Genomic DNA, 22,762 nt, shown 5'->3' with positions numbered 1-22,762 from the left:
TTTTATATTTTGTAAATGTTTTGTAATTATTTGTTAAAAAAATATTAAATTATTCAATAATAATATAAATAGAAACTATTAATATATTAATATTATTGAATAATTTAATATTTTTAAATTTTGTAAATGTTTTGTAATCATTTGTTAAAAAAATATTAAACTATTCAATAATAATATAAATAGAAACTATTAATATATTAATATTATTGAATAATTTAATATTTTGTAAAGATTTTTTAATTCTGTGTTTATAAAAAAATAATAAGTTATTGAATAATAATAATATTTACAGAGTAATCTAATATATTAATATTGTTATTGAATAATTTACTATTTTTTTTATTTTGTAAATATTTTTTTTAATTGGCTTTTAAGGAGAAACATATTTGAAAATATCTATTTATGCCAATAATTATACAATTTATTCAAAAAGTATCTTTATTCTAATTATTAATTACATTATTTGTTAATGATTTAAATAAGAATAAATTATTAATTCCTGCATTTGGATGTAAAAATAACATTGTATTTAAATTCAGAAATTCAAAAGTTGGCGCCAAATGAGATTCATGTTCATAACGCGCATGCGCAGTTTGTCGATATATTCAGTAGCCAATGAGAAAGGGTAAATTTATATTTTCTGCTATTTGAAAATTCGCGCCATTTTTTCATTAGTGAATTCAATTTTGCGCAGGCGCGGTATGCTAGCTGAGTTTAGTTACTAAATTGTTCGGTAGGGTGCACAATTATCAGTTGTTCTCGCAATTGACATGCGGGATCAAGTGTATATAAGCCGAGGCGAAACGAGTGTAAGCATACTTACCTGGCGTAGAGGCTACCGTGATCACCAAGGCGGTTCCTCCAGGGCGAGGCTCTTCCATTGCACTTTAGGTTGAGCTGACCCTTGCGAATATCCCTAATGTGGATATCTCGGACGTATAATTTTTGTTAGTCGGGACTGCGTACGCGCTGTCCCGGATAAAAGAATTCAAACTTAATTAGGTACTTTTTACTAATATAAAAATTTAGTAAAGTTATAATTAAATGTATTTACTGTATAATATTGTACTGTTTTTATATTATTTACTTTTATTAATTTTTCAGTATTATTTATAAAAATAAAATTACAATTTTAGTATACTTGGAAATAAATTAAAAGTATAGATACTTATTTATTACATTGGTTCTAATTAAAAATATTTTTTTTATTAGTAAAAATTAATTAATTAAGTTTCAATTATTTTATCCGCGACTGCATACGCGCTGATAAGCAATATTTACTTAATATAGCTTTCTTTACATAGGAATTTTTTATTAGGTAAACAAGTAAGTAGGTAAATTAATTAATTATGAGTAGGAAAATAAAATGTGAAACTTAGTTTTATTTATTTATTAAATTTATTAATTACAAGAATGGAAATTAACATAAAATGAAATAGATAATATTTTAAAGTAATTTAATTCATATTAATAAATTAATTATTAAATCATTCACAGTAAATAAAAAAGTATTAATTGTTATTTATAGTAGAATATAGAATTTTGTATATAATGCTTATTAATTAATTCTAATAATAATTATTTAAAGTATTATTTATAAATATAAATTATTATTTTAAAATACTTATTTTTATGCTTAATTAACAATTGAATTTACATAACGTTATAATATAATTTGAATTTTTGAAAAATAATTATTAATTAATAAAAAAAAATTGCAAAAGTCTTTATTAATTTTTTTTATTGAGCAGTTCGAATTTTTTTTTTTAAATTTTGAAGGGAAAATACTGAAAACTTGCAAATATTTAATTTCAAAATTAATAACCAACTTTTAAATATTTCAGAAAAAGAGAGAAATTGTTAAGTCTCTATTGTAAACAAGGAAGACAACGACCTTCGGCATTGTTAATAGAGGTTGTTTTCATTCTGTCCTTGTCTATCTTTTTGACAACGGCAATAAAATTACAGAATTGAAATTGAGCCCTTTCCCCTTCTTCTTCTACTCTTTGTGGGTGATTCCTGATGCCTTTTATACCTGAGTGACTTTGCCGAAGCTTCACTCTGTTTATCGCCGTCTTTTATAGAGGTAAATTTTTAAATGTTTTATTTCAACAAATAATTGAATTTTATTAAATATTTTTTCTATTCCAATAGTGAATTAGTTTTGCAAGTTATTTTTTTATTTCATTTTATTATCTTTACTAATTGTAATTAAAATTTATTATTTTATTTTATTATCTTCACTATTTGAAATTAAAAGTGAAAATTAAATTATCACCAAACCTTTTTATAATTGATTGATAATTATCACAGTGAAATTTAATTTTTAAATTAGTTGCAAATTTAATTACTTACCAAAATTAGTAATTAACTTTAATATTTTTCGTTATTAACAATTTATATATTTTTTTGTTATTTTACAGCAATCATGAAAGTGAGTGGCCTATAGGAAAGTGCTACAAATCATTTATTTTTCACCTATTGTAAAAGAATATTTACTCATGGAATTCTAAAAAATAATTGTTGAATTTAAAATAATTTATCTTCTGTCTGGAAGAAATGGTACTACGAACATGAAAAGAAAATTTGTATTGTCAATTATCTAGATATAGGAATTTACAAACAAAAAAATGTAGTTACTTTAGATAGGAAATTTAAAAAATTAGTTGCTAATTTTAAGTAGTACAAAATAATTTAAGTTGCAAGAGCATTCAAGATTCAGCATCAACTTTATGGAAAAATTCATTCACAGAGGACGAGGGGTAAGTCAAAAAATGACTGCTTTATTTTACTCTATATTCAATCCTTATTCAATCCTAAATCCACGGAAATGTTTTATTAGAAAAAAATTCCTTCTCTGATTTAATACATTTCTTTAAAAGTAAAATTTATTTCAGAATAACACATAAAACAATATTTTTCATTCATACAAAGAAATAACAAATATTAAAGAAATAAGAAATATTAATATCCACTGCTGTATATTTTTGTAAACAATATTGTTGCTCATAATTTTTTGTTAACTCAGGGACATGTACTAAGTTTACAAAAATATAGCACCTTTTTTTAAACGTAGATTTGCTTTAAATTAGACTTTTAATAAAATTTCCTTTCTTTAAATTTTAATGGCAACTGATGTACATTTTTATGAACAATATTGATTGTTCCTATTTTTTTGCCTACTTCCCGTGTAGAAAAATTTCGTGGTGCTAGCTAGCAGCGCTAGACTGCATGTAAATTTACCATGTATCTAGCACTGCTAGCTAGCGCCAAGAAATTTTTCTACACGGGTCAGGGACATGTACTAAAGTCACAAAAAAATAGAGCACCTATTTTCAACTTTAGATTTGCTTTAATTTAGACTTTTTTTTAAAAAATACCTTTTTTTAAAAAAATTAATGTCCACTGCTGTATATTTTTATAAGCAACATTTTTGTTCATAATGTTTTGCTTACTCAGGGACATGTACTGATTTCACAAAAAAAAAATCACCTTTTTTCAACTATAAATTTGCTTTAATTTAAACTTTTTTTTCTAAAATTCCCTTTTTTTAAATTTTAATACCAACTGCTGTACATTTTTATAAATAATATGATTGTTCATAATTTTTTGTTTACTAAGGGACATGTACTAAGATCACAAAAAAATATAGCACCTTTTCTTAACTCTAGATTTGCTTTAAATTAGACTTTTTCAAAAAAATCCTCATTTTTAAAAAATTAATAAAAACTGCTGTACATATTATAATCAATAGCTGTTTATAATTTTTTTCTTATACAGGGACAAGTACTGAGTATGGAAAAAAATATTATACATTTTTTCTAGCAGTAGATTAAGTTTAAAATAAACTTTTCCATAAAATCCCATTTTTTAAAAGTTAATGTCAATTGCTGGACATATTACAATCAATAGCTATTGGTTATAATTTTTCTCTTACTCAGGGACAAGTACTGACTTTGGAAAAAAATATTTCACATTTTTTATAGCTTTAGTTTTGCTTTAAATTAAACTTTTTCACAAAATCTCCATTTTTTAAAAATTAATGTCAACTGCTGTACATATTAAAATCAATAGCTATTTGTTATAATTCTTCCCTTACTCAGAGACAAGTTCTGAGTTTGGAAAGAAATATTTCATATTTTTGATACCTTTAGTTTTGCTTTAAATTAAACTTTTTCATAAAATCTCCATTTTTCAAAAATTAAGGTCAACTGCTGTACATTTTATAATCAATAGCTATTAGTTATATTTTTTCGCTTACTCAGGGACAAGTACTGAGTTAAGAAAAAAATATTAGACATTTTTGATGGCTATAGATTTGCTTTAAATTAGACTTTTTAGTAAAATTAAAAATTTTTTAAAAATTAATGTCAACTGCTGTACATATTATAATCAATAGCTATTGGTTATAATTTTTACCTTACTCAGGGACAAGTTCTGAGTTTGGAAAAAAATATTAGACATTTTTTATAGCTGTATATTTGCCTAAAATTTAACATTTTCATAAAATCTCCATTTTTAAAAAATTAATGTCAACTGCTGTCCATTTTATAATCAATTGCTATTGGTTATAATTTTTCCTACTCAGGGACAAGTACTCAGTTTGTAAAAAAAACATTTCACATTTTTGATAACTTTAGTTTTGCTTTAAATTAAACTTTTTTATAAAATCTCTACATTTTAAAAATTAATGTCAGCTGCTGTACATTTTATAATCAATTGCTATTGGTAATAATTTTTCTTTTACTCAGGGACAAGTACTTAGTTTGTAAAAAAATATCTCACATTTTTGATAGCTTTAGTTTTGCTTTAAATTAAACTTTTTTATTAAATCTCCACATTTTAAAAATTAATGTCAACTGCTGTACATATTAAAATCAATAGCTATTGGTAATAATTTTTCTCTTACTCAGGGACAAGTACTCAGTTTGGAAAAAAATATTTTACTTTTTTAATAGCTTTAGTTTTGCTTTAATTTAAACTTTTTCTTAAAATCTCCATTTTTCAAAAATTTTTGTTAACTGCTGTACATATTGTAATCAATAGCTATTTGTTATAATTTTTCTCTCATTCAGGGATAAGTACTGAGTTTGGAAAAAAATATTAGACATTTTTTATGGCTGTAGATTTGACTTAAATTAGACTTTTTAATAAAATCCCAAATTTTTAAAAAATTAATGTCAACTGCTGTACATTTTATTATCAATTGCTATTGGCTTTAATTTTTTCTTTACTTAGGGACAAGTACTGAGTTTGGAAAAAAATATTAGACATTTTTTATAGCTGTAGATTTGCCTTAAATGTAGTTTTTAATTAAATTCCTATTTTTTAAATTAGATTTTGTCATGAAATTCCAATTTTTTAGACTTTAATGTCAACTGCTGTACGCTCTTGTACTTATTAATAATTGTTTATAATTTTTTTACAATGATAATTATATATTGAGTATGAAAAAAATTAAGGACGTAAAACAAGATTTGTTTTAAATTAGTCCATTTCATGAAATTACAATTTGTAAGACATTAATGTCCACTGCTGTACATTAATTTTGTGGAACGATGTTTTTCTATTTTATGCAACACAGCACTGTAATACGCACTTTACGCCACCTGTTTTGCAGGTTGTAAGTTACTGATTATAGCCCGGTGCGAATAATGCTGGAGGGGAGTACACTTTATTTCGTGTTAGTTACATTATAGACCCTAGTTACATTATAGACCCAATAACCGGGTTATAATGTTACTATTTCTGTACAGAAGTTGGATATAATGTAACTAGATGCTGTCAGACGCACAGTTCCCAAAGACTCTCACCAAATGTATGCGCATGCGCATTCGCGCTTGGTGAGGGTCCCTGGCAACCAACTCTACTGTCAAAACCTAACCTAAGATTCGCGATCGCTCGTGTGAAAAATTCTGTTTTTGTTCTTTAATGATATTATTTTTATTAATATGTCGAAGCACATGACTAGGTTTCGGGGGGCTTCGCCCCCCGATGCGTGCGGTGGCTTGGGGTATTATTAAATGCGGTTCTTTGAAATGTCAAAAAACATTATTAATATTATTCTTTTAAGTTGGTTTTTTTGTGGTCGGGGGGCTTCGCCCCCCGAACCCCCTGACCGGGGCTCCGCCCCTGGACCCCGTCGGGGGGAGACCCCCCGAACCCCCCCGCGCGACAAAACGTTTTAGTACGTTTGAATGTATATCGGTACACTAGTAGTATGTCACATATTATCTCGTTTTTGTCTTCAGGTGTTTGTAAATAAAAAAAGTGTTTTCGATCTAAGCTTTTTTTATTACAGTCTGTGTTGCATAAACAGTCGTATGCACCTCGGATCGTATTCATCTTCATGACACTCGCGTGATCACAGAATTTTAATAATTCTATTTACTAAAATAGGATCAAATGTGTTTAGATTTATATTCTCAAAGATTTTTTTATTTTAAATATTTAATTTGAGTAGAAAATTACTAAAAAATTTTGTAAATAAGTAAATTGAATATTTAGTCGACGTTAAAATTATTCAGAATTACAGGGAAAAGTTAATCCCAAATTGTAAACAAGATAACGTCCCTGACCATTGTTAATGAAGGTTGATTTGTTTCTTCCCTTGTCTACCTGCTCTTTGAAGACCATAAAAGTACGAAATTGAAATTGAACCCTTGCCCCTTCTTTTATTACCTTCATGGAAAATTTCCCCTTCTACCATGCTAAGTTTTCCATCAGGTCCCAGTTTTTCTATCTCCTTCGATAAGGTGAAGTTTTATTTCGCCAAAAAATAAATTTAAGTATTTCTGATAGCTCAAATAAAAAGAAATAATTACTATTTTTATTTGAATAGAATATTCAAGATTTCTCCAAAGAGCAACACAGCTTCAAACAGGAATTTCTTTTCAATTTCCGGTCATCTCTGATGTACTGAGTAACTACCAAAAAATATTACAAATTTTTTTTAATTTCTAATTATTATTTGTAGTTAAAATTTTTATCAAAATGACAGTAATTGAAAATAGTAATTAAAATTACTATTTAATTACTATTAAATAGTACGTTATAAATAAATTAATTATTAATTACTATTTAAATAATTATATTTTAATTTCATTGATACAATATTTTAATGAATAAATTATTATTTGTTTATACGAAAGTTAAATATAAAAACTAAATTTTTTTATTAGAAATTTTTTTGTTTAACAATATTTATTAATAATTTAATCCATTATTTTTAAAATAAAAAATAATCTTGTTTAATAAAATTTATTTCTTTATATAAAAATATATTCTCAATAGAAAATTACTCAGGGTGTGGGAATTAATTTCAATAATTTATATTTTTTTCTTTCTCTAATTAATTTAAAATTTTTTTTTTTTGCAGACACATCGCACTCTAGTCTTGAGAGGGAACATAAAGGAAAGAGTATTCAACAGGACACTAAAGTTGTACTTTGAATCTTCGTTCTTAACATTATAAAGGAAGAGGAAACAAAAGATGAAAAGTGGTAAGTCAAAAAAATTACTAATACAGTACTTTTTTACTTTCTTTACTAGGGTAAGTGTACTAATTCCTGCGGTATTTTGGTCAAGACGTCTTTTAACTATAAAATATAATTTTTATATTGATCAAATTGAACTTATGTCTTATTAAATTTGTAGTTTGTGTTATTAAGATATGTTTACAATAAATAACATCTCTAAAATATAATTTATTTTAATAAATTTAATGAATTAAAAATAATATTCAATGCGTTTAATTCTGCGCGTTTGAGTCAGTTGCTGCGCATCAGTTGCTGCGCGAATTTAATTCCTGTGGGTCAGTTTCTGCGCATAATTTCGTGTTTATGTGTATAATACCGCAAACTACTATGAAATCAAAATGGGACAATGATTTTAATCAATGTTTAATTGAATAGAATATAAATTTATTACAAATAAATATATATCATATATTAACAAAAGTAACAAATAATTTCTGAATTATCACATTTTTGAAACATTTAGTTAAAACTTAATAACAGAATTCTTCCTTAATTAATTTATGTATTTATTAAATTTTCTTTAGTTTTTCCTCCATAATCTTCATTTTTTCTTTCATTTTCATAATTTTTTCTTGCTCTTTTTCAAAATAGATAGTCTATTGTAACCAGTCTTAGTTGATTTTCTGAGGGCGCAGTAATTAAATCAAGCCCAAATTCTGTGTTAATTACTACTCTTAAAAATAAAATATAATAACAGACAAAAATAAAGTAAAGTTTAATTTTTCTTTTAAAACAAGGTTTTCTTTATCTAAAATCATCATAGTAATAACCACTTTAAGTCTAAAAACAATAATAAAGACTTTTTTATGTAGGTATTTTTGCATTGCCAGCAAAGTTAGCAATGAAAATAAATAAAACCTTGCACACGTCAACTTTTAATTAAAATAAAATACATAAATATTATGTTTTGGTATATACTTCCTATATCTATTTTAAAACTTACATCGTTAAGAAATTTTTAAAAAAAATTTCAAAATTATTTGTGCCCTGAACAAATGTATTCACTTAAATTATTAAAATGCCGCAGAAACTGAAGCACCCGCAGCAATTGACGCACTTACCCTATATGAATGTTTTGTTAAAATCTAATAAATTATCACTGCAACTGATTTTTTATTTGCAAAAGTAAAATTCGTTTTAGAACATTAAAAATATAATTACATATTTTCATTCTTAGTTCAAGATAGATTATTTTGAGTCAAACAAATTTGCAGTGTTCTCAAAAAAATTTGATTACTAGAGGTATTTTAAATGGAAATTTTTTAAAAATACTCATTTTTTGGCATTAATGTACACTGTTGTATATTAATATAAACAATAATTATTGTTTATATTTTTTCCATACAATTGCAGAGTTCTAAAAAAAATTGCTCCATTTTTTTAACAGATTAGATTACTTTTAAATATAATAAATTTAAAAAACAAATTTTTTCTATATTAATGTCAACTGATGTACATTAATATAATCATTAATACAAACGATAATTATTGTTTATATTTTTTTTCCATATTCAGGAACATTTTTAGAGCACTTAAAAAAATGCTCCATTTTTTTAACCCATTAGATTCCTTTTAAATTTAACTGTTTTAAAAAATACTAATTTGTCGAAATTAATGTCAACATTAACGACCCCTAGAATTGTTATTACAATTTTTTTTATGTTAAGTAAATTTTCTTGTAAATTTTAATTTCAAATTCATTAGAAAATAAAAACAAAATAATATTTTAAGACAAATAAATTTTTTACTTAAAAATAAAGATAGGAAAAATGAAATATAATTAAAAATAAAAGTCATATTAAAAATTGAAAGAAAAAATTAAAGATTTTCATGTAAAATTGTTTTATTTTTCATTGAGAAGATGTAATTTTTGTTCGTTAAAATTCGAATGGAAAGTTACTGAAAATTTTGAAAATCCTTGACGATTAGAAAAAGAAGTCATTAATCCCCCCTTGTAAACAAGGAAGGTAACGACTGTGGTCATTGTTGGGAAAATTTGTTTTCCTTACGTCCTTGTCTATCCTTTCTTCATTGACAACAAAAGTACCAAATGAAAATTGAGTTCTTTCCCCCTCTTTTCCTTTCTTTGTAAATTGTTTCTCCTGAGTAGTTTTCCATAGTGTCGCAGTTAAATTAAATATAAAATATTATTTCACAAAATAAGTGAATTTTATTCAAATTTTTATATTTAAATTATTTATTTAAATATTTTAATTATTTATTTAAAATTTAACAAGAATTTTCCAACAACATAAAACTTTTTCGAAGAAAGAAATTTTTCTTTAATTTTCCATTCGTCCTTTATAAATCCTGGGTAAGTCCAATAAATATTTCAACCATCTTTTTTTCTTTAAAATATTATGAAAATTTTCGTTAATGTTTTTATATTTATATTAATAGTAGATTTCATAGGAAAAAACTTTACCTGCAACAGCTACAAATTTATTATACTGCTTTTTAGTGAATTTCTAAAACTTTTTCATTCAAAACTGTACATTTTAGAGAATATATTGCTTTACCAGGTGAAGTTTTTTTTCCATGTAGTAATTAAAAATAATACTGCTCAAATAATTTAGCTGCAAAATATTTAGATTGCTATTTTTATGAAAAATTATATTTAATTTATTTATGTGAAAATTAATTTGAAATATTTATTTTTCCAGTTTCGGCGTCAACTTTAGCAACATTCTTCGTTCTGAAAAGGAGGGGAATCACCTGAAATGCAGAGGGGTAAGTAAAACAAATACAAATATTTTATTTTCCTTTCTTTATTCTTTCTTCACATAATTTTCTACTTAATTCTTACAATATCCTTTCTGATACTTCATTCTTTAAAGTCATTTTTTAGTTTTCAAAATTCCATTCTCACACTCTAAATCTGAATCGATGAAAACTTCCCAGATTTAAATTTAGTGGACGAGGTTTCTTTGATAAATCAGTGGAATTTCACGGAGAATCAGTAAAAACTATTGACTTTTAGTTGAATTCCAGTGAGAATTGGTGAAATTCCACTGATTTATAAAAAAACATCATCCTCTGAATTGGAATCTGTGAAATTTTTATCGATTCAGATTTAATTCTTCTTTCTATTTTTCGTTGTTTTTTCCATCTGTTGAGGTATTTCCATCTCTGTCTCCTCTGGGGAAAATGCACTTCACTTATTCGGTGGGAATAGGAGAACTTCCCCCTCCAGTAGCAGATCTGCTTCACTTGTGGCGAATAAGATGAAGTGACTTTGGTTTTCCCTAGAAAAAAATTTCCTTTTTGCCCCTTCCCAAAAAAATAACTTTTCTCTATATTTACCAGTTTAATCTGCATCTTAGTTTCTTGTAGGGAAAACGCACTTCCGCTTATTCTCTGAGGAGTAGGACAATTTCTCCCACAAGTAGCAGAAATTGTTTTACTCTTGGCGAAGAAGATGAAGTGATCGTGTCTTTCCCTGGAAGGAACGACTTCTTTTTTCTTCTTTTTATTTATCAATTTATCTATCAAATTTCCTATTTAACTTTCTTATGAAAACGCACTTCACTTATTTTCTGGGGAGTAGGACAATTTATTCCAAAAGTGGTAATAATTGTTTTACGCCTGAAAAATAAGAGGAAGTGATCATCTTTTTTCTTTCTCTTTGTATTTTTTTTCACTTCAGTCTCCTCTAGGGAAAACGCATTTTGCTTATTCTCTGGAGAATAGGACAGTTTCTCTCACTACTGGTAGAAATTGGGTTATTCCTGTCGAATAAGAAGAAAATGTCGTTTTCTTTCCCTGGAGGACCGACTACTTTTCCAACTCAGTCGTTCACTGTCTCTTTGGTGAACGACTGGGTTAACTATTCTCTCAACTATCTTTTTTCTTCTATCTTCTTTTTTGCTCATGTCTTCCTATTTTTTTCTGTCTTTTAAGTCTCCCCTAGGGAAAACGCACTTTACTTATTCTCTTGGCAGTGGTTGCTTTACTCCTGGCGAATAAGGCAAAGTGTCGTCTTCTTTCCCTGGGGGACCGACTTCTCTATCTACCTAGTAGAGCTGATGTCACCTCTCCTTTGGAGGGACTCAGTCTCCCCTAGGGAAAACGCGCTTCTCTTACTCTCTAGGGAGTAGAGGGAAACTTCTTCTCCGGAAGTAGAAGTTTCTCTTTGGGAGTAAGATGAAGTGTCGTCTCTTTCCCTGGGGGACCGGCTAGTCTCTGTTGACCAATGGAAGAGCAGACATCAGTTCTCCCTCCCTTCCTTTTTGGTGGAAAAGACTTGCAACAAGTCTTCTTTCCGAAGAAAGTCTTTCCACCAACTCTTTCCTTCACAGACTCCCTAGTGAAGGACTTGAGAATTACCTCCTCCCCTTACCTTTCCCAGGGGAGAGTGTGACGACTTTCTCTCCCCACCTGGGAAACGAAGTCGTCCTCAAGGAGAGAAGTTGTCGACTTCACTCTCCTTGAGTAGGAAGAGAGAAAAGTCGGAAGTCGTCCTCAGAAAGGGGATGGCGACTTTCTCAATTCCAGAAGAAGTCGAACGGGTAAGAAGGTCACTGTGAATACCGACCTCTAGAGATGGGAAAAAAATTGACGTACACCCCCCTCTTTTTCTTTCTCAAGGAGAGTTGTGGTGCTCCTCTCCTTGACTTCGACTTCTACTGAGAAGTGGAAAGACTCGGTCATTTCCAACTTCCCTACTCGAGGAGATCGAAGTCGGAAACTCTCTCCTCGAGGACGACTTTGGTTTCTCCCAAGTGGGGGAGATTTATCACAAGTGGAAGAGAAAGTCGTAAAACTCTCCCACTTGGGAAACGACTTCTTTTTCTCCCTAGGGAGAGAGAGAAGTCGCCAACTTCCTCTTTCCCTATCCCCTCCATTTCCTACTACTCCTTCCACCAACAGAGAACTAACTCTCCATTGTAAGAGTAGGAAAGGGAGGGGATAGAAAAATCGGAAAGAGTAGAAAAAAGGAGAGGAGGTTTAGGAACTAAGGATGGAAAGTGTTGGAGGAAAATTCGATTATTTAAATCAATCAGAAGTATTTTTAGCGATAATAATACAGCATAAATTTCAATTAGTTTCAATCGAAATCAATGATGTATAATTATGACTGTTGTTCCTTCTAACTGATTTAAATTTAAAAATAAATATAAGGAATGAAGAGAAATTGAAGTTTCTTACTGGAAGACATTTTCAATTCTCCTTCTTCCTTAATTTTTCTCAACAAAAATAAAAGTACGTAAACCTCATGCGTGCCATTCAATTAACAATAAAATTCTATCTACCTGTTAATTTCTAAACTTCGTCTATTTTCTGTTTTCTAGATGGTTCAAGTCTGATGCTACCTTTGGATCGACAACAGTTATTTTGCGTTAATTTAAGAAGAAAGAAGAATTACAAAAAAAATGTACTTTTTTTAAGAAGTAAAATAAAAGTTTTTTCTAAAATAAAATTTTTATTATTTTTAAGAATTGTACTAACAAAAACCTTTTTCCCTTTGTATATATAATTTTGCAAATTTTTTTTCTTTGTTTTAAAAAATACGAAATCATAAATAAATATCAAGTAAATAATAGTAGTACATTATGCAACAAGGGAGGTAAGTCCGAATTTATATGCCGAGCTAACCTCTATTCAAACCAAATATATTTTATTTGAGTTAAATAAACGTATATTTAGTACTATTTTTTTACAATTTCTGGCACGACGAAAGTACGCACTAATTTTTTTGTCAATAAAAATATATAATCTACTATGAGTTTTTAATGTTTCTAAAAATTCAGAAAATGAAATTTCAATTTATTTCCAAACAAAATGATCTAAAATGATTTTTGTATTTGAATTAAGTAAGTATGTTTTTTTAATGTAAATTAACTTTCGTTTCAACTAAATTTTTCGTAATTAAAATCATAATAAAGTTAAGTCTTAATTTAAAATTGAATTTTAATATAAGTACAAAGTTTATATTATTAAAATTATATTTAAAAGAAAGAAAAAGTAAATTAGAAATTATAAACGAAATAATATTATTTAACTTTATTTATTACTTTATAATTCATCTAATATTATTTAAAATTTTAAATTTTGTAATAATAAAATACAGATTTAAAGTTAAAATTAAATTTAAAAGAAAGAAAAAGCAAATTTAAAAATTATAAAGGAAAAAATAAAAAAAACTAATTCTCAATTTTTAGAAACATATGCTGAAGTAAAATGTTTCAATTATAAAAATTAGAAAAACTCACGGTTTACCCTATTTACCAAAGTCAAATCTTCATCCACAGTTGATTATCCCACGATGTTCTTCAGAAAAAAAAAATCACACATTTATATACTTCAACACTCACTAACACATTATTATAATATCACTTTTTTCTACCAAACACATTATTAAAAAAAAAAATAATTCACTTAATAAGACAATACAATCACTTTCGAAAGAAAAATAATTAGAAAAATTAATTTAAAAAAAATTAAAACTAAATATATAAAAATTGTTACAAAAAACTCGACACTCCCGGAACTAACACTGTATGTTGAGTAGAAAAATAATTTTTCTTCAGACACCAATTTTTCGATGCAGAATGTTGAAGAGAAGTTCCTGAAATAAGAAATAAAAATGAGCGACTCATTTTCCGGGCCGCTACGCGCGGCCCGGAAGGGATAATACTAGTCAGGTAACAGTGAAGAGACCAGAGGGGCTCACTGCTACCTGACTGGTACAAACCCTCCCAAACCGCGCGCAAAATCCAGGGTCATTGACCTTTTCTATTGTCCAAATAAACAATGGAGATTATTTCAATTTAATAAACAAATATTATTATTAATATTTTTGCAAACTCTGAAAATATTTCTGAGTTTGAATAAAATTATAACCAGTAATTACTGCTTAAAATAATGTACAGCAGTGGACATTAATATTTGAAAATGAAACAAATAGACTTTTCATTTGTTTCAAATAAAAATTTTATTCGACGTAAATAAAATATATTTGAAACAAATAAAAAGTCTAGTTGGTTCTGAGCCAAATATATCTTTTCTCTAGATACATGTTACATACTTTAGTTTATGCAACAAAGGCGTATTATAGTCACTCTTATGCTACCTGTGCCGTTGCTTGCTAAGTTCTCCCATATAACCCACTGGTCAATACCATTATTACCCTAGAGTCATAATGGGTACTTTATTATTGACCTGCGAGCGGTCAATAAAGGTACAGCAGGTAGATAAAGTGACCATAATACGCCTAAGTTGCATTAGAAAAAATGTGAATTAAAATTAATACACAATTAAAATCGAAAAAATTAATAAAGAAATTAAGGAAAAAGTTAAAGGAAGAAATGAATAAAAAATTTAATTAAGAAAATGAAATTATTTAAATTAATTACTAAAATTTAAAAACAGAATATTTGTAGGTAATTAAAAATTTGCAAAATTTGTAAAATATAACTTACGAGAAGGTTTAGTACTATTTTTTTTGCAATTTATGGAAATCTTTTTTTTTGGCACGACGAAAGTACGCACTAATTTTTTTGTCAATAAAAATATATAATCTACTATGAATGTTTAATATTTCTAAAAATTGAGAAAATGATATTTCAATTTATTTTCAAACTTTAGAATATTAAATTTTTATAATTATTTTTAAACTTTTAAATTCGACTAATTTAAATGTTTTAAACTTATAGATTAACTTTCGTTTCAATTGACGGTTTATTAATTGAAATAAATTTAACTTGCCCAAAGTCTAAATTTAACAGGGTGTCTAACGGTCAGTGATTTCTCAATTTTTAGAAGCATGTGTCCACAATAAATACTAACTACTGTTTAAACTAAAACCTACACCCAGCTGTCGCTTCATTAAAAGCAGATTCTTTAAGTATTGCTATTTTTAAAATCATATGTCGAATTTTTAATACTTCTGATAATGAATTTTTTTTTCATTCAAAACAATAGGTTTCATTTGATTCAAATTTAGAGAGAGATTAGAACAATTTTTATTTAAAATGCACCAAAATGGCGCTTTCAGATAGCAGACATCATGGAGTAAAGTCTTATTATTAGAAAAAGAAGAAAGTAATATGCTATTAAAAAAAATTTTCATTAATACAATTTTATTTAAATTAATTTAAAATAATTTTTTTAAAGTAAAGAATAAAGTTAATAGATTTTTTTAATTAAATAAAACATTTTCTGGGTGTAGGAGAAGATAAAGAATAATAAAATATTATTTTTGACTTACCCCTTAATGTTGAGATAAAGTTGACGCCGGATGATGAATCCTTTTGAAGAATAAAAAATGTTGTTTTCTACTTAAAACTACTTACATACTTTGATAATTTCCTAGCTAATACAATTGTATTTTTTTAGTTTCAAAATCCCTAGCTAAGTAATAATATTTCCTAATACAATAAAAGCTAAATACTTCATGAGATATCGAAGATTTTTAAATCATTTTTCAATTACGCGACGGTGTCTTCTTTCGACTCTTGTTTCGTTGTAGACTTCTCTTCGATGGCTCCAAAAAAATATGTCTCTGTAAAAAAAATTTAAATCGTAGAAAAAAGTACATAAATTGTTAAAATTAATTCCTACGTTTAAAATTTTTTTAATTATACAGCTACAAAATATTATTTATTTTATCTAACTACACGTTTAATTCAAGGAAGCAATATATAGTTAATTAGATTAAAACATATTAATGAAAAAATCAAATAAATTGTACCTAATTTTTTTACAAACTCAGTAAATATTCCTGCGTATGAAAAAAATTATGAGTGGTAATTACTGCTTATAATAACGTACAGCAGTGGATATTAATGATTGAAAAATATAAATTTGAGAAAAACATTTAATTTAAAAGAAATCTATTAGCTAGGAAACGGTCTGAATTTTTTTACAAACTCAGTAAATATTCCTGCGTATGAAAAAAATTATGAGTGGTAATTACTGTTTATAATAACGTACAGCAGTGGACATAAATGTTTGAAAAATATAAATGTTTGAAAAATAGAAATTTGAGAAAAACATCTAATTTAAAAGAAATCTATTAATTAGGAAACGATTTTAATTTTTTTACTAACTCAGTAAATATTGATGCGTATAAAAAAAAATTATAACCAGTAATTACTGCTCGAAATAAGGTACAGCAGTGGACATTAATTTTTTAAAAAATAGGAAATTTAGTAATTTTTTATTGGAAAAATTTTTTTTAAAAAATAAATTTTAAATTGCTATTATAAAGAATTGTACTAAAATTAACAATATAATTATGAGACTTAATAAAATGTTTTTATTAAAAAAGAATGTTTTTTTATTTCCTAAATAATTGATTACTAATAGTAAGCACTGTTAAAAAAAAATATTATACAAAAAATCGTTTTTTATTATTTAATTTTTGAATAAGTAAATAAATTATTAATTAGAATATTTAAAATAATGTATCAATATTAAATAAAAAGTTATAATTAAAAAAATTGATTTTTATCTTTTAACTTTTGAATAAGTAAATAAATTATTAATTAAAATATTTAAAATAATGTATCAATGGAAATAAAGAAAAATAATATATGAAATAATTCACAATTAGAAGAATTAAAAAAACGCAATGAATAAAAAAATAATTAAAATAAATTGCTAGAATTTTTGTAATTTTAAATACTATTTTCAATTAGTGGTATTTTTCTAATAATTTTAATTACAAATATCTAATAATTAGAAATTGTTTATTTAAAATAAATAGTTATATTTTTTGCTACTTACTCATTAAATCAGAGATGACCGAAAATTGATGGAAAATTCCTCTTCTTAAAATTGTTTTATTGTTCAGAGAATTCTTGAATATCCTATCAAATGAAAAAGTGAATTTAATTATTTCTAGCCTTTTCCTCATCAAAGGAGATCGGAGAACTGGGACTTTATGTCAATCTCATGGTAGAAGGGGAAATTTTTCCACGAAGGAAAGAAAAGAAGGGAAAAGGGCTCAATTTCAATTTCGTACTTTTATTGCCCTCAAAGAGAAGATAGACAAGGACGGAAAGAAAACAACTTTTATTAACAATAGTCAGGGTCGTTATCTTGTTTACAATAGGGGATTAACTTTCCTTTGTAATTCTGAATAATTTCAACGTCGACTAAATAAATTATTTAATTTCAAAATTTTCAGTAATTTTCCACTCAAATTTTATAGTACGAAAATAAAATTTGTAAAAATGAAATAATATTTTTATGCTGATTATTTTTTTTTGTTTTTCTAATTCAATAATAATAATAATAAAAAAAAATTAATTAAAATAAAAATTAAAATAATTAAATTAATTAAATTAATTAAAATTTTTAATAACTTATATTTATTTTTTTTGTCTATAATTACAAAACTTTTAATTTTATTTATTGCTCAATTTTTATTTATTTTTAATACTGATTTTTAAATCGAAATTAATAATAAATAATGGAAATATAAATTAATAAATTTATTAGATAATATTTAAAATTTGAATTTTCAATAAATTTTATTTGCCGCACAAAACAAATTTCCTAACAACAAAGATAACACCCAAGGTCATCAACTTTCTTATTTACAATAGGGGATGAACTTTTTTTTCTGACTAGGAATTATTGAATAGTTTATCGATTAATATAAAAATAATAATTTTCAACTAAAATTTTAGTAGAAAAAAATTGAAATTACTGAAAAAAGTGTAAAATTCTTGCAATAAAAATTAGTAAACAATTTTAATAACTTATTTTTAATAAAAATTTAATATTTAAAAAGTTTTATTTTTTACTTTTTTTATTTTAAATGTTTTATACTTTTAAAATTAAAAGTGAATAATTATCTAATATTATTTTCAGTTTCGGGAAAATGTTTTAAAATGCAAAATTTTAATATTTTATAAAAAAAAATTTAATTTTTTAAGAATAATTAAATTAAAATTTGTAAAATATATTTCTATTTTTAATATTTTTAGTTTTAATTTTTCTTATTTTTTTCAATACTTCTCCTATTTTCATTTCTAGAAACTTGAATTTGAATTTTCACTAAAATAGAATGCAGTTAAAAAAACGATTTTTAGATTTAAATAAAACATTTTTTTTGAGTGTATGAATTACTAATATTGATATTTCATAGACTTACCCCTTATTGCGTCTTGTATTTGCTCCTCTTGTCGTTTTTAAATCACTTGAAAAAACATTGAAAATAATTTTCTCTTGCCTAAAGTCACCTACTTAGTTTTCTACTTTTCTAATTAATTTATAAAAATTTAATAATAATTATTATATATTTTTTAAATTATTTAAAAATATCTAGCTAAATTTTTTTCAAAAGCACTTTATACAAAAAAGTCTTTCGCTATTTTTAATTAAAAAAAAAATATTAATAATACTTTGCAAATAACGTCCTAATCTAATGAGAGCTAAGCTACTAATGAGGTCTCGAATATTTCCGGGCAAGTTCGTATCATGTTTCGGTGCCTTGTCTCGACTCCCATTTTTCTTCCGATCTCTCACGAAGGATTTCAGTCACTGCTTCTAAGAAATTAGGAGATTTTATTAAATTGTTATTAATTATTAAAAATTTAATGAAATTCAATAATTAAATTTTTGATATTACTGTTGTCAATATCATTATTAATTATAATTAATAAAATTATAATTAACTTAAAATAAAAATTTTAAATCTGTAAATTTTTCTAAAAACATATTTTGTAATTAATTTTTATTTATAAAAATTACATTCATCAAAATAACAAATAAAATTTAAGGCTTTTTCATATATTAACTAATAACTAATTTATTTTAAAATTAAGAAAAATATATTCTTGAATAACAAAGAATAAAAAAAAAATACAAAAATGAAAGTATTAATTCAAGAATTACTTAAAAACAATTAACAACATTAATAAATAATAATTTTTAAATACTGTATGTAATAATAATTTTCAACTGCAGTATAGAATAATAAAACAATAATAATAAATAAATCATTACCGAATAATAATAAAATATAAGACAATAAAAATTATATTATAATAAAATATAAAATATAATAAAAATTATTATGTAAATGTTAAAGAATTGTATAAAATGCTACAGAAAAAAAAGAAACATAATTTTTTATCCCAACAAACTGAAACTTTTATACATTTTAATTTTTGAATAACATGCAATTTAATGTATCATTTGTAAAATAATAAAAATTCTCTAATAATTTTAATCCACCAATTATGTTTATTGCTGTAGAAATAAGCATTACAATTTGAGCAACTGATTTATTACTCTCTTCGTATAATTACTGCAATTACATTTTTTTTCGTTTTAATCAGTATGTTACATACTAAAACCTTGAACAATGCATTTTTCTTTATTTTTCTCTTCTTCTTTTTATTAATTACAACAATGAAAATAGCTTTTTTTTTAAAGCCAACAATCAAATAAATCCACTGTTAAATTTTTTCATAAAATGTATAAAAAATTTTTCAAGTAATTTTCATTACATTTTATAGAGAAAATTTTATTTTTAATGACTGTTGGTAATTTTTTTTCCGCTTGAAAAGGAGGCGATTTTTTTCCTTTTTCTTTATTTATTTAATTAATGATAATATCATAGTATGAGAGTTTGTAGTTTTCTCCATCACGCGGGGGGATTAATTTATAATTATCACATAGGATTTTATGTATAATAATATAATATAATTATGACAGAGTTCTAAACCTAATTGTACACATTCAATTCTTTTGTTTTTTTTGTTTCGAAATAAAAAAGATCCATAGCAAAATGGAACGGATCAATATATGGCAATAATTTTCAATATTTGAATATTTTCAATAATTTTTAACATCAGAAAAAAAAATTTTTTTCTGTTCTATTTTTTTTATTAGTCATAAAGGCAGTGTGCGAAAGAAACATTTCTATTGAACAGTTTGCTGTTCAAATTTTACAATTTTATTTTCGCCTATTTTTTTTTTTTGGAAAATTGATTTCTGTTAAATATAATTCGTTGAATTTGAAAAATTTTTTGTTTTCCCTTTCTCAAAATTTTATATAATATATAATATTCTAAAATCTGTGTTTTATTTCTCGAGACACTTTGAATCGATGTTTTCTTTTTTTTTTCTTTTTTTAAATTAATTATATCAAATATTTTTTATTTTAATTACTATTTTCTTTTTGCACAGTTTTTAAAATTATTTACTCTGGAAATAATATTGTACATATACAATGACTAGTTTTAAATCTACGCATTTTTCACATAATAATATTTGTTAATTATTATTTAAATATGTATAATATATACAGAACTACGTTATTTTTATAATATTTTTTATACGCTTCTTCGATTTAATTCTCACTTATCGCTTTTTATAATACAGGCAGTTTAGTTACTAAGTCGTTGTACATTTTTATTTTTCCTTTTTTTACCATTTCTATATATATATATATTATTCATTGATATACATTTATGCGTAATTAATTTTCAAATACATAAGTGCGCAAATATTGTTTATATTCTAATTTTTATGAGAAAAAATTAAAATATAGGTAAAAAAAATTCTCAAGGAAAGTAAAAAAGAAAATTGATAATATTTACAAGAATATAAAAATTATTGGGGAAAAAATAAATTTATAACTATCTTTAGTAAAAAAATGGGTGAGCTCTAGTTTATACAAACTTATATATACATAGTATTTACAATAAATAAATATAATAGAATTTAAATTTAAAAATTTTGTTTAAATTGATAAAATATTATTTTAAAATTTTAATTTTGAAAAAAGAGATGATATGACTTTTTTCTGTATATGATTTTCTAATTTTTATTTAGCAAAAGAAAAACAAAAACTACCAAAAGTAAAAGATTTTTTAAAATACTTTTCGTATTTTCGATTAGAATAGCGTGTAACCATTAATGTTGAATATGAAAAAAAAATTCAGTCTTTAAGATTTAAGCGTGATTGTCAGTTACATTTTTTATTCATAAAACTACAATAAGAGCTTTAGGGGAATGATTTATAATTTTAGTTTCTAAATTTCTCTAGTACATTTTGGGAACTATCAAAGAGCTCACCAACTGATGGGATATTAAAAAAATTAAAATGGAAATAATTTAATGTTATTTCTGTATAGTTATAATTATAAATTATTAAAAATTTATGATTATATTAAATTACTTAAATAATTTATAATTATAAATTTATAATTAATTCATAATTAGGAAACATTTGTAAATAAATTATAAATATATTGCAATAATAGCGATTGATTTCATATTTATATGATTAATTAATAAAATATTAATTGTAAATAATTAAAAATTTCTTTATAATCATAATAAATTATCATAGACGATAATACGATTTTACAATAATTATTACAAATAATGTTTAGAAAAATTCTTAACAATCAAAGAAAAATTAATTTCCAATCGAAGAAACAAGTCAAGCAAATGATTTCTTTAAATCAATAAAAACTTTTTTCTGGGTGAAAAATTATTTATAATAATTAATTTAAATAATTATTTATACTAATTATTGTAACTATTTATAATAATAATTTTAACTGTTTGTAAAAATTACTTATAAAAATTGTAAAAACCATTTGTAATAATCATTGTAAAGACTCATTTATAATTAACATTATTTGTTTATAATTATAAATAAATTTTGAATCATTTACAATTTGAATCATCAACATTCAAATATTAAAATAGAATTTTTGTGCAAGAAAAACGGAAATTACGCTTTTTCTTTGAAATGAAAAAGAAATTCCTTTCCATAAACTCAAGTCTGCAAAAATGTAATAATTTTTTTTTGCAGGAGAGAAAATTTTTTTTCTACATCTAAAATCTATAAACTTACAAATTTACGCAGTGAAAATTTGTTCATTCTACAATTTTAAAGCGGCGAATGTGAAAAATACATTTTTTTTTCTTACGTTTAGATATGTATAATAAAAAAATAATAACTTAATCGCAGAGCGTTCATTTTTAAAATGAATTAAATACAATATAATTATTATTAGTACAATATATATAGAGATAAAGCGAAGATTTCATTTACAATAATATTTCACAATCATTTTTTATTTTATTTTTTCTTCACATTTTTTCTTTGAAATAGTTTTCATTGTTATTAGTATATTATACGATATCGTATGTATAGACTTTTAAAATGATAAAGTAATACAAATTTATTTAAATATTTTCAATATTTTTTCATGAATTTTATAAATTTAGATTTTTTTCATTATTTGCAC

The 22,762-nt window shown here is 24.5% G+C and overlaps 1 long non-coding RNA gene and 1 other non-coding gene across 2 annotated transcripts; both read left to right on the top strand.

Annotated features, from left to right (window-relative positions):
* Positions 1-815: 815 nt before the first annotated feature.
* LOC122508909 lies at positions 816-978 on the top strand. The gene has a single exon (XR_006302274.1). It is a non-coding gene; the product is annotated as a U1 spliceosomal RNA (small nuclear RNA).
* Positions 979-1,289: 311 nt separating this feature from the next.
* Positions 1,290-12,952, top strand: LOC122508268. Its single transcript, XR_006302206.1, has 6 exons — positions 1,290-1,326; positions 1,845-2,086; positions 2,424-2,762; positions 7,379-7,502; positions 10,202-10,268; positions 12,830-12,952. It is a non-coding gene; the product is annotated as an uncharacterized LOC122508268 (long non-coding RNA).
* The last annotated feature ends 9,810 nt before the right edge of the window (positions 12,953-22,762 follow it).

This window comes from Leptopilina heterotoma, unplaced genomic scaffold (assembly GCF_015476425.1).
Source record: "Leptopilina heterotoma isolate Lh14 unplaced genomic scaffold, ASM1547642v1 Lhet_114, whole genome shotgun sequence".
NCBI classification, from domain to species: domain Eukaryota; kingdom Metazoa; phylum Arthropoda; class Insecta; order Hymenoptera; family Figitidae; genus Leptopilina; species Leptopilina heterotoma.
Note: the sequence above shows the minus strand (reverse complement) of the source record. Positions and strands in the feature narration are given on the sequence as shown.